At 43.5% G+C, this 13,719-nt stretch overlaps 1 long non-coding RNA gene across 1 annotated transcript in view; it reads left to right on the top strand.

Moving 5' to 3' along the window:
• The window catches only part of LOC309370942, a 45,844-nt gene extending 33,271 nt beyond the window's left edge, over positions 1 to 12,573 (top strand). Inside the window, exon 4 of the long non-coding RNA XR_014168749.1 lies at positions 12,503 to 12,573. This is a non-coding gene — a long non-coding RNA (uncharacterized lncRNA). The remainder of the gene's footprint in view (positions 1 to 12,502) is intronic.
• Positions 12,574 to 13,719: the final 1,146 nt, after the last annotated feature.

The following is a 13,719-nucleotide window of genomic DNA, read 5'->3' as shown; positions in this document are numbered from 1 at the left end:
TTCTCCGAGCCTTCCTTGGCAGCTTTAAATTATGTCAGCTTTCCTCCCTCTTATTCTTCTCCCCAGCAGAAATAGATGAGTAGGTAGGTTGACAAGCAGACCAGATAAATAACTAGCATAGAATTAACATCACCTGTTTAATCTATGCAGCTTGAGTCTATAGGTGGGAGCGTGAGTTCACTGGGACTTTTGCCCGAGGAAGTGTGGACAGGAATGCAGTCCCAAAGTGACAGCCAGATCCTATGCATCTTTACTTCAAAGTATGCACCCCTGGATTCAATAAAGCTTTCTTCCATATAAGTATACATGGGATTGCAGACTTACATCTGGTAACTGGAAGCTTGTGGACTGATACGGCAAAGCTGAAACCAATCGGAAGCTGCACATGGGGGAGCATGCATTGAAGCTCACTAAAGTAGCTAAACATGCAGAGTCTATAATCAGGTAGAAGGGAAAGAGGATCAGGGAAAGGTTAAGGGGCATCTTGATTCCTCATTGCTTGTTGGAAGGCTTTCAGAATAAGCTGCTCTCCATTTCAACCCAGGTTGCTTTCTTCTTCTTCTTTTTTACAGATGTTGCTTTGCTGCGGGGGTGGGGTGGGAACACGAGGGCAAAAAGCAATATACTGGCAAGGCAGTGCTAAGAAGTAAAACTAACTCTGCTAAGAATCTCATAGGTGGAGGGGGAGGAGAATAACAATGAAATTAGAGAGGATCTGTTTACTGACTCTTGGCGGGGTGGGGGGCAACTGCATAAACAAGTGCTGTTACGAGGAGTTGGCAAGACCACACACAGAGAGAAATAAGATCTTGAAGCTCGGATGCAGACTACTCCAGTCCAGTCACATGAGAATTCCCACTGCTCTGCTCCAGTGTGCCAACCTCTGTGGCCCCTTCACTCTTTCTGCCAGGTGTGGCCAATGGCCATGTTGCATCTCTTTTACATCATTAATTACATGTGTGTTTGAAGCAGCATTCTACACTCCCAACCAGCAGTGGCTCCTTTGGACCTTATCCTGAGTTCTTTCCAAGTCCTGCTGCCTGAGATCATGTTAACTGAAGATGCCAGGCTTTGAATCTAGGACCTCCTGAATGCACTCTGCCACTGATCTGCAGCTGTTCCCCTATGCTTTCCATGTTTAATATTAAACACCTCATGGATACGGATGCATTTTAGACTCACAGCCATTCCATAAGCATTTCTCCCAGTTCACAGGTGGTGCAGATGAGTCACACAGCATATTCCAAGTTTCAGAGTAGCCAGGGATGGAAGACAACTCTCCAGAATCTCAATCCAATGCCTTGACTGGAAATTAGCTTCTTTATCCTTGCCATGCAGAGCTCCCCCCCCCCCAGCCGGAACTAAGTTCTCAGGTGAGCGCCATTGCCATTATAAGAGAACAGGGGAGGCATTCACAGTGAGTTCCAACAACTCTTTTCTAGAAAAATAGCACTGTTGCCATGTTTTGTACAATCTATTACATGCAAATTGATGCTTTTGAAATATGGTGCTGGTGGAGACTCTTGAGAGTCCCATGGACTGCAAGAAGATCAAACCTATCCATTCTTAAGGAAATCAGCCCTGAGTGCTCACTGGAAGGACAGATCCTGAAGCTGAGGCTCCAATACTTTGGCCACCTCATGAGAAGAGAAGACTCCCTGGAGAAGTCCCTGATGTTGGGAAAGATGGAGGGCACAAGGAGAAGGGGACGACAGAGGACGAGATGGTTGGATAGTGTTCTCGAAGCTACCAGCATGAGTTTGACCAAACTGCAGGAGGCAGTGGAAGACAGGAGTGCCTGGTGTGCTCTGGTCACGAAGAGTCGGACACGACTAAACGCCTAAACAACAACAATTACATGCAAGCCCCAAATAATATGTTGATGCTTGCTTGTGGGATGAGAGTAACTTAAACAATGAAATATTGCCTCTCAACTAATTATTGTTATTTCCTGTTCTCTAAAAACAGCTATGTTCTTCCTTAATTAATTTCATGTCCTTAGGAAGAACAAACAGATGGTAGATTTTGAAGGGGGATACATGAGAGAAGCATAGAGACACACAGAGGCAGGAGTCCTGTCTGTGGAAGACTGGCTGCACTCCAGCATAAGGAGATAATTCGCTATCAGATTGTGCCTGAAACCTGGCCTACATGTGCAGCAGGATAAGGTTGTAGAGTTCTGCGGGGATGGGATGGACTGTACCACTTTGGATTAAGGGCTGAGCTAAAATTTCTCAGAATATGTTTTTTTTGCCGGGGGGGGGGGGACCCTTGAGATTTTTCTTTCTCCACCTAGCTATAAAATGAAGGCCACTTTGCAGCATTTTATTCAAATATTCTGCTGTCCTTCTATCCCCCCCCCTTCCGCTGTATGCCCTGGAATGGCACAATGTTCAGCGCATCAAAGAGGATGCAAAATGATGACCAGGCTGCCTACACAGTTGCTGTTGCTGTCGTTTGCAGCAGATAAGTAAACAAACCCTTTGTGGGAGGCTGAGGGGGAGGAGCACTGTGGGTTAAACCACAGAGCCTAGGGCTTGCCGATCAGAAGGTCAGCGGTTTGAATCCCCATGCCGGGGTGAGCTCCCGTTGCTCAGTCCCTGCTCCTGGCAACCTAGCAGTTCGAAAGCACGTCAAAGTACATGTAGATAAATAGGTACTGCTCCAGTGGGAAAGTAAACGGCATTTCCATGCGCTGCTCTAGTTCGCCAGAAGCGGCTTAGTCATGCTGGCCACATGACCTGAAGCTGTACACCAGCTCCCTTGGCCAATAAAGCCAGATGAGTGCCACAACCCCAGAGTTGTCTGTGACTGGACAGGTCAGGACTAGACTGGTCAGGGGTCCCTTTAAAGGTCAGGCCCATCCCTGAGAAAATGTTGGAGATTTTTTCCTGCTCTTGGAGAAAATCGCTGAAATGGTTCCCTCCGTTTTTCTGCCCACAAACAATGTGGTGACAACTCTTAGGCAGTGCTGTGTTTCAGACTATATGTGGGAAGGACACCACTTTTGAAAACACTTGTATATGTATTTTACAATCCCTGTAAGTAGGAAATTGGTGCCGCAAGGGTTGAGCTGAGCTAGAACTGTTATCCTGTTTGTTTTGTTATCTGAAGTAGTACAGTGCCTCTGGAAGATTCTGCTACCACTTTTTCTGCTGCATGTGCAGAACAATCAAGGCTTCTGATAGGAGGGACTGGGAAAAACAGCATAATGAGAGTTTTTGATCTAAAAATATGGGGACTTTTTGCTTTTACAACCATTAATTGCTGGTTTGCGCAATTGTTTTGACAAAGCTGTGCCATTGGTAAGGGCTGTGGCTAAGTGGTAGGTAGAGCAGTTTCCAGGTTCAAACCTCGGCATCTCCAGCTAGGGCTTGGGATGTCCCCCTTTCCAACTTTCCCCGCCTCTTCATCCATCACAATGATTGGCATTTCATTTCGCTAACATACACTGAAAAACCAATGCTTGAAACCCAAACACAAAGTTTGTTATATAAATGATGGGGCTGGTGGTGCATGTGGTAAAAAAAGTGACATTCTAGGCAGTACCGCAATGACCGCTCCCCGCTTAAAACGGGGGGGCGCCCTTTGCGTGGACGCGCACAGCCCTAGATCTGGAGCGGCCCCATCAGCATAGGCTTGGCTTTGCCTTCCCTCAGGTGGGATACCTGGAGGTCTCCGCCTACCTCAGTCAGTTGTCCAATCCCACCTGGGGGAAGCGTTGCCAAGGAGCCCAGGCCAGGTAGGGGAGGGATTACCTGCCCACACAATAGAGGGAGGATCTTACCTGGGAATCCTCACTTGGCTCCAGAGCTTCTCTCACCCTACCCACCCTCAGTTAATGTCTTCTGTTGCAGGGTAACTTTTCTTCATAGGTTTTGCAGGTTAACTTTTCTTCACAGGTATGCGGGCGCTGCTACGTTAAGGTCGCTGTTAAAGGGCCAGAAAGGAATTTCCCTGCATTGGCAGGTTTCGCCTTTCCCGTAGCAAAACGTCACAACTTTGGCGGTATCAGGCGGAATCCTTTAGTCCATCTTCCTCTTTGCGGCGGCGATACCAGGGTTCCCCGTTAACGGGGTTTTTGAAGGGAGGCTTTGACCGTACGCCGAAAGGTCGTCATTGCTCTCCCCTGCGGCGGCGGCGTAACGGGGGCAGCTATCTCTGCTTGAACATATGTTCTCCAGAGCCGGCCCATCCCCCCCCACACTGGATAACCCTGAAGCTCCCTAGGTCCCCGGCTGGGGACTGGGGAGGGAGAACGCCCAATGCCTGAACCAAGGTCTACCCACATTTGAAATTTACTAAAGTTGTGGCCAATTTAATCCCCATAGCATGTTGTCTTGAGTCATTATTCCACATGATGAGGGGGACCGCTCAGGATCTGGGGACTCCGCCTGTCCACGCAAAGATATTACTATGCTCAACAACCATAGATACACACTTCCTCCTGACCAAATCATAGAAATTATGTTCCCTAGACCAGCAGTTTGTTTTCTTTTTAAAATTTCTATTGGTTTATCTGTCCATTTCTTTAGGAATTTACATACCATCTTTCACCATGAGGTCACAGGACGATGTACAACGCATTAAAACACATCAATAGATATTCTAAAAGCTATTAAAACAGAAATACAAGACAAGCACAGCATAAACTAAGAAAGAAAGCATAAAATTTCTATATCACTATACACAAGGTGGTTTATAAGCTGAAGAAACAATTTTTGCTATGAATTGCAGAGGAAAATCAATAATGGTGGTTAAGCTTCCTTTGTTTACCATTAGTGAAAGAACCATGATAATCTTGCAAGGAACAACATGGTTCTATGGCACATGACTGGGAAAACCTTTTGTTGTTGGACTACAACTCCCACCATCCCTGACAACTGACTGGTCTTGCTAGTTAGGGATGTTGGGAGTTGTAGTCCAACAACAGTTGGGGACCCAAGTTTGAGAAACACTAGATTCATGGAAAAAGTGTATTCTATTAGATTGATCAAGATGCAGTTGCACTTGCTTTACTGTAGTTAACCAGAGCAGGTGAGAAGAGAATGATACACGGTAATGGGCCCTTTCTGCTTTGTTCTCTGTGAGTGCCAAAGGAAAGATTGACAAGCAAGTATGGAGGAGAGAGGCATGAGGGAGTTGCTGAGGCAAGATAAAGTGGAAAAGAAATACAGGCAATTCTGGTAAGAGACAGGGAGAGGAATGGAGAAAGCAAGGATAGGAGACTATCATATAGGATGACAAGAGAGATGGATAGCAGAATGGAACCAGGAAAGAAAACAGTATAGAATGACTCACCCCCCAAGCAGAGCATTAAGTCCCTACTCTTTTTCACGTTGTCAGTACTTCTACCGTCACATTCTCATGAACAAGTTACAGTGGCTCCTAATGAGTTTTACAGCTGCAAGGTTCACATCATTCAACAACAACACAGAATAAAGCACAGTGTGGTTTTTAAGGGAGGCGGAGGGAAGCAAATGCACTGAATTAATGAAGCAGCTCAGCTTTAACTTGGTTTCTTTCCTCCTTATTTTGCAAGCACGGGGCATTTTAGAAAGTTAAGTGCACTTGGGCTTCCTTGATCTCAACAGAAAAGTAAAGCATTTGCTTAACAGTCATTAAATCTGGTGGCTGATCCATCCAGAATTTGGCTGAATTCTGCCCCATAGCAGTAAATGCAAAGGATGTTGTCCTTTTCAAGCCATGTGAATGGATTTCTGTGCTTCATACATTGTGTCTATATGGGACTTTGATGCATCCTTATTCAATGATGAATGCCATAGTAAAAGTAGGTGGAGAGAATGGGCTCCTGTAACTCTAGAACTAGGGTCACCCAATAGAGTCAAGACAGACAATAGAAAGTATTTTTTCACATGAAGCCTAATTAACTAATGGCATTTCCTGTTGGCACTGCACACTGTGTGGCAATGGCCATCAACTTAGCTGCTTTCAAAATGAGAATAGACAAATTAATGGAGGAGAGGCCTTTCTGTGGCTATTAGCCAGAAAAACTAAGTGAAACATCATTATTCAGAGGCAGTACACCACTGGTGGGGGCATAAGCTGGGAAGGGATATTATTATGTGGCTTAGGGCCCTCGTATTTCTGGAACCGCCTCTCCTGGTATGCCCCGCAGAGCACCTTAAGGTCCATGAATAATCATAGTTTAGAGGTTGCGGGCCCTAAGGAAGTTAGATTATCCTCCACCAGGGCCAGGGCCTTCTCAGTGATGGCTCCGACCTGGTGGAATGCTCTGTCCAATGAGACCAGGGCCCTGCAGGATTTAACTTCCTTCCGCAGGGCCTGTAAGACAGAACTATTCCAGCTAGCTTACAATTTGAACTTAGCCTGATCTTTTATTCCCCTTCCTTCCCTCCTTCTCCCCTTTTTATGAAGATTACCCACTCTGGGATCCCACAGCTAATTCTCCCCTGGTCTCCTCGCTGGCCCAAATAGGGCTAATTTAGCCAGCTAGCCCTGATGATCATCTAATGTTTATTGGATGGATTTCCCCCCTAAATTGATTTTATTGTTATTCACGTTTTATACCGTATTTTATGCTGTTTTTTGTAGCATCAATTAAGTGTTTTAAATTTGTTGTTAGCTGCCCTGAGCCCGGTTTTCTGAACTGGGGAGGGTGGGGTTTAAATAAAAATTAATTATTATTAAAATTTCTATACTGCCATTCATTCAAAGAACACAAGGTGGTTTACAATATAAAAACACAAAACTGCATACAGTGGTACCTCTGGTTACGTACTTAATTCATTCCGGAGGTCTGTTCTTAACCTGAAACTGCTCTTAACCTGAAGCATCACTTTAGCTAATGGGGCCTCCTGCTGCCACCGCGCCGCCGGGGCACAATTTCTGTTCTCATCCTGAAGCAAAGTTCTTAACCTGAAGCACTATTTCTGGGTTAGTGGAGTCTGTAACCTGAAGCGTATGTAATCTGAAGCGTATGTAACCCAAGGTACCACTGTACTTCAATAACAAACAAAAACAATATTGTTTGTTTCCTTCATATCCTGCTATGGGCATCCTGAAAACCTCTGGGTTAACCACTGTGGGAAAAGAATGTAGTACTAAATGGAAATTTGCTCTGATCCAGGAAGGTTCTTCTATCCCTTTTCTTGTGATTTAATGACTGATCATAATTACATTGATCACAGCTAAGGGGGTCAGGTGCAGAAGAACAACAGGGTTGCTCCACCTTTAAGAAGTTAGGAAAAGAGAGGATTTGAACAGGTGTAGCTTGTAACTGTCTTCTATACAACCATCAAAGGTGCAGGAACCCTGTCCTCTTTTGCATCTGGCTGTTCCACATGTCTTAGATCGTGGTATTTATTTTCAGGTGGACCTCACAAAGTGGTTTGCATATGATTATGACAACAATAAGCATTGGGGACACAGGGAGAGGTTATAAGAACATGACAAAGACAACCGTTTGTTTAGAGGATGTGGTAACTGCTTCTTCTCTACTCCCAGCAAGGTTAGATGATTCTGTAGGTGATGACATTTTGGGGAGGAAGGGCCATCACTGGGAGCTGGTTTGTTGGACGTAAGATCAATTGGGTTTCATGGGAGTTGTTTCCTGGTAAGTACACTCCAGAGTGTGGCCTAATGCTGCAATTCCATTCCCTTTATTGGTAACAAACCTCACTGTACTCAGTGGAACTTCCGCATGTGTAAAACACAGATAGGATCAGGCTGCATATGTGACTAAATTCAAGACAACTCAATAACACTTAACTAAAGGCTAAAGATGGCCTAAAGTCAAGATGTATAAAGAGGTTCTTTCTGTGTCTGATACTAAACAGCTGGGCCTGACAAGTACCCCAATGGAGCCCTGCATATGCCACTAGATACTCTGAAGAAAGGGTGATGCGTTTCAAAGCATCACATAATAGTATGCTTTTCTCAAAATATGATCAATGTATAGAGGTTTTGACGGACTGGTTTCTTTGTAAAGCATTACATGGATCACTGTGTAAATTTGATTTTAATATTCTTAGCTGTGGAAGGACCTCCTGCCACGTATGAACCTAAGACACTGAAAGCCAATTAAAATATGATCCATGCATATTGTCTAACACTCAGAAGAGGGGGGGGGATGAAGGACTTGTGAATGGGATGTATACTTTGAGCATGGGTATATCCAGATGCAATTATCAGTTGGGACATGCTATAGTTTTTTCCTGCCTGTTGACGCACTATTGACAGATACCCTGGCAAAAATGATCAGATCCTGATTTGTTCAGAAAGATCGCACTAACAAGAACTTTTGAACACCCAGAAGCATAGCATTCAGCAGCTGAATGTTAATTTGAGGCAACCACCCTTCTCGGTTGCTGTTTGTCAGCATTGATGTGTCTTCCTCTTTCTATATGTTGAAGTCCAGGGCAAGTGCCCTTAAATGCTCCCTCCCCTGCAGGTTCTGTTCCTTAAGTACTACCAGTGGCAGTGAGCAGCAAGCAATGGCATGAGGTTTTCTGCCAACTGTGTTTCCCTGACAAATGTGTTTGTAGACTGAGAATGATGTAGATGGTACGGAGAGTACCCTGGCTGCAAGGCGAAATTCTTCAGCATTTATGGGACAGAAAGCAAAACAGTGGCATTTTAGGCATAGGCAAAGCTTTCAAAGAGAAAAAGCAACTTTCTCCCATAGCAGGTCACACTAGTGGCTCTGACTTCTAAAAGTTGACTTTATTATCACTTTGCATCTGTGCTTGTTGGACAAAGGCAACCTGGGCGTGTATAAGTCATCCAATAATCCATTTGTTGTTTTTAGAGTTGTTGGAGAAGTTTTAGGAGCTGCATAGTGGGAGGGGCAATAGAACATTGTCTTCAGTTATGGATAGAGACCTAACTTTATGCTGAAAGAAACCCACAATATACCAGTACATTTGTGCTTTGGATTTAAAATCGATCATCTTGAAGAATACAAAAGATAGTGGTCTCAAGAGATTATTTTAGTTCTTTGGTGATCCAGTAGTCTGTAATGGTCTCATCTCTGCTCTGATATCCCTGTACATTCCCAACCATGCCCTTCCCTCTGCTCCCTCAAAAAACACCACTCTTTATCCCTTTCTGCACTATATACTTGGAGCTGCTTACCAGAATACCTGTGTGATGCCACCTTACTTCCTTTAAATTCCTCCTTAAGACCTACCTTTTCTGTGAGGTCTTTGGGTCAGACCCCCAATTCTCATGCCCTACTGCAACTAAGCCTGTAACAAAGGCTAAGCACAGGTATGTGAAACATTCACATATCACTCCTGCCTCCACTTCCCTCCCAGCCCTCTGCTGTTTCCCCTGTGTCAAACTTTGATTGTAAGCTCTCCATGATGTGCATCTGCCTTTTATATTCTATCAAGTGCCACGCACAGGCTACCTAAAACTAGCTTTCAAAGGATAGCTTTTGTCATTTCCATTTTGCTTGAAGGGCAATCTGAAAACTTACATACTAAATAAGTTGTTTTGATTATCACATCATTTTTCTTGGTGGAAACCCACAATTTTTTTGAAGATAGGGGTTTGTAGCTTTTCTCTGTGCGAGTACAGAAATGGTCTTTCCATGTCTTCCAATTTACATTCCAATATATTAAGCTTCCTAAGACAGTTCTAGCCCTATGACCACCATTCTTCAATTGTCTTTAGCAGTCTAGGGTCACTTTGAACATTTGTCTCTACTTATTTGCACAAAATCTGTGGGGCAGAGAGGCAAGGTTAGTTATTTATTGAGCATTCATTCTGATGTACAGCACTTGCAGGGAGATTACACAATGTTGTATCAAGCAGTCATTATCCTACACTTCCCAGTGCCTTTTCTTGTCACTCGCCTTATTGCAAAAAGTCTGGTTTTGAGTAGAAGCTGGTTTGTTGTGCAAGAGCACCAAATCATCTTTAATTGCACAAGCTGAATTTACCAGTATGTGATTGTATCCTACCCCAAAATGACAACCATCTGGTAGTGCCCTAGGTCAGAAGGTGCATATTTCCCAAGTTATTGGAATAGTATGGGAAGTAACAGTCTTTTCTGATAACAAAAAGAACCAGAAAATGCTGCATTTCTTTCTTGAGAGCCGAAATAACCTTCTCATTTCTTCTGCCACCTTTGAGTTGCAACAATACTTGGCCACAGCCAAAAAGGGAAAACAATGCCACTTTTTTGGTATCCCGACTGCCCTCCCCATTTTGACTGCCATTCTCTTTGCATTTGCCATATTCTGGTGCTATAAACAGTACATCAAAGAGCTGTGTTCTAAGCCTGAAGCATTAGCTTTCACTTGTTAGAGGACGAGTTGTCACAGAGACCTTCTGACCATGCAAATCATGTCACATGGCCTCATCCCTGAACTTGCCAGAAGGAATGACATATGGTACCCTACAAGTTCCTAATGGAGCAATCTTACTGAGATGGCAAACGCCTGTGGTAAGATCCTTAAATTAACACTTGGATGTATAAAAGGAGGCAATTAGGTCTTCAAAGACCAGGTTACATATCAAACTAAAGGATATGGATGTCCTATTTATGGCCCTAGCTGAAACATAATACGCACAGTTGAGAAGATCCAAGATACAGAATTAGAATCTCTCACTGGTTTTGAGGTAAACATCAAGGATGAAGAGTGGAACATTTCCAGAACAGAGGTTCATATGCACCCAAATTTTTGTTAAAGGGAAGACACACAGCTACATAGTATTTATTGGGAACTCCATGGTTTCAACTAGAAAACCTCACAGGCTGAGACCTAGCCTAGTAAGTTATTGTTTATGCTCAGCCATCAGAGTCTCAACGCACTGAAGGGACTAGGTGTGTGCAGCTTCAGACCCTCTGGTTGGAAGTATAATATCTCTGCATTGACCAGCCCAGTATAAATACTAGTAGCCTAGTTGTTTTCCCATGCCAAGTTAATAAAGCAGTACCAGCCTGCAGATCAGACCCCATTAAATTAATTGAGTTCAAGCCCCTGGGTTGGACAACTCACCCTTCAAGCCTAAATTTGAATATTGTTTCTTATAGCCCTAATGTGACCCTGATAATATGTAAGGTACAACTGTCTGAAAATACAGACTTGTGAAGGTTGAGGGAGAAGGAATGGCATATCTATATTATAAATTGAAATTTAATAAAATAAATAAATAAAACAAAGCCTTTATATATATATATATATATATATAAAATTGTATGTAAACTTTCTGAATTTTGGCTTCAAACCTATTTGAAGCCCTAAACATTTTCCCTTAGAAGTAAGTCCCACTGAATTCAGTGAGACCTAATTTCTAGCAGAAATATGCTAGGGATTGCAGGTTTATGGCCTGATCCTAAACATACTTGGAAGTAAGCCCTATTGAATTCAACGAGACTTTCTCCCGAGTAACTCTGCGTTGGACTGTAGCCAGATTAATAAATGATCTGATAACACAGCCGTTCCTTCTGAGTCTGAAGTGGTTAAGTTTGTGTGTGTTGCTGAGCATCTCAGTACAGTACTTAGGAAATTCAGGTCACCATATACTGAGTCTTAAAAACAGATCAAGGAGGCTAAAGATAGGTTCCTATTTCTGACAGTGTTGGTTCCTCTTATCAGGTACATGGCTAAGAAAAGGTGAACATGATACATGGTGGATTTGAAGCAAAGCTCCTTACTTAGTTGCAATAGTGTGCCATTGCACTGACTGTGGCACATGAATCTGATGTAGTTTTCTAAATGTTCTAGGAAGCTGCCTTATACTGAGTCGGATCCATGGTCTGTCTAGCTCCGTATTGTCTATACTGGTTGGCACTGTATAACTTTATCTGCTAAGAGATTGTTGTAATTAAGCGGTATATAAATTGTCTAAATAAATAAATAAATAAATAAATAAATAAATAAATAAATAAATAATTAATGTAGAGGAGAACTAGCAACACTTGATGGAGCAGATTTATTACTGAGGGTTGGTGTATGTGTAGTAGATGCAGCTGTCAGAAATTAGTCTTCTCTATTAAAGACTATAATATTTGCAGGTAGGTACTCACCCCACCTCAACTGCAATCTGCATTTATGGTGACTGAGGGTAAGACAGGGGTAGGGCTTAAAGGAAGTGATGTGGTAGTTGAATACGTGTAAACATTAGTGATCACATAGGATTGGAGAACGTTTTTGCCTGACATTCCCATGGTGGCTACTGTATTTAGAAGAGTGCTCCCAAACCTAAATTGTTGTGTCTGCCACATGAAATTTTCCCTGCATGGGTAATTGCCCCTTTCTGCAGCAATCCAGCCCCTCAGCAAGGAATCACATTTAGAAATTCTGTCAAATTTGCTCTGCCTGCTTTCAGTCAAGCGGATGTTGAGATTAAATTTGAAGGCAATTGTCTGTCTTTGATCCGAGGCCAGATGTCTTTTCCTCGCTACACTTCTGGGCTGAATTCCTTTCAAAAGCTGTTTTCTAACATGCACAAGTCTTGGGTTTCATTATTATTAATGTAGCTTTCCCCTCCTGCCTTCACTTTATAGAGATTACAGTTCAACATGCCAAGACATCGGGAAGCTAGAGACATCCACCAGCGATGCAACTGTCCAGCAGGTAGGAACTCCATATTGTGGTGGTGGTGGTTATGACGGCTTTTATATAGTTATGGAGGATGGGTATGCAAGGAGAGGGCAACTTTGATCAAAAGCGAAAGGCAAGCCCTTGAGTTCATTGAAGGTTGTGTGAAAGCAGCATTGTTTTGGAATATTTGTTTGTTCTCTGATTATTTTCTATTTGTCCCCTTTGATCTTTGATTACTTTATTTGTTTTCAAATATTTATCCCCTGTTCCTCAACTAACAATTTAAACCAACATTCTGGTAGTGTTCATGCTTGCAGTGTTCAAGGGCGTAGCTTGCTGCTCCGGCACCCAGGGCCACATGGGGGTGCCGCGATCCGCGCACTGGGGCGCCGCAGCGAGCTGCCCACAGAGTCCGACACAAGCCCCATCCTGCCGTTTCGGGCCGTGTGGGGCCCTGAGCCACCACGTCAGTCCCAGGAGAGACGTGTGGCTCGGGTTTGCTGCATGCCAGGCCCCGCGGTAAGTGCCACCCCCCACGGTGTGCCATTTTGTCATCCCCCCCCCAAGGATGACACCCGGGGTGAACTGCACCCCCCACCCTACACCCCTGGCAGTGTTCTCTTCTCTTCAAACCCTACCTCTGTTAATGCCACAGACTGATGTACCGTGATGTCATAATCTCTTGGGAAGGCAAATATGTCACAGCCATTCTAATTTGCATTGATTTAGCTACTCTGATGACAAATTAAAACTGGGTAGTAATAGGCCAAGGCATCTGAATGTTTAGAGGATCTGAAGACTTACAAACTTTGAATTCTAAGGTCAACAAGCAACATGTGTTTAATTATATTATTTAAGGGATAGAGGGGAAATTTATTTGGTCCACATTTTAAAGCAAACTGGCTTAATTCACAGTTCTGGATTTCTATAGGGATTGGACCTTAGTTAGCAATTGAGTTGTGTATTTCTCTGGATTTTGTGACGCACTTTCAGTTCAAACATGCGCATTTTAGAGGGGAATCCATAAATATTGCACAAAATGCATACTTAGGAGGAAAGTACATACAAAAATTGTTAAGTTGTGGGCGAACATTTCAGACGACACAGCAATTATTCCGAAGCAGCTCTTTATTCGTAAGCTGGAACAGAACTGGCTGAGGAGCTCAGTCAGCCTGCTTAT

This window comes from Podarcis melisellensis (genome assembly GCF_964234715.1).
Source record: "Podarcis melisellensis genome assembly, chromosome: 5".
NCBI lineage: Eukaryota > Metazoa > Chordata > Lepidosauria > Squamata > Lacertidae > Podarcis > Podarcis melisellensis.
The sequence above is the reverse complement of the archived record's forward strand: the minus strand, read 5'-3'. Positions and strand labels throughout refer to the sequence as shown.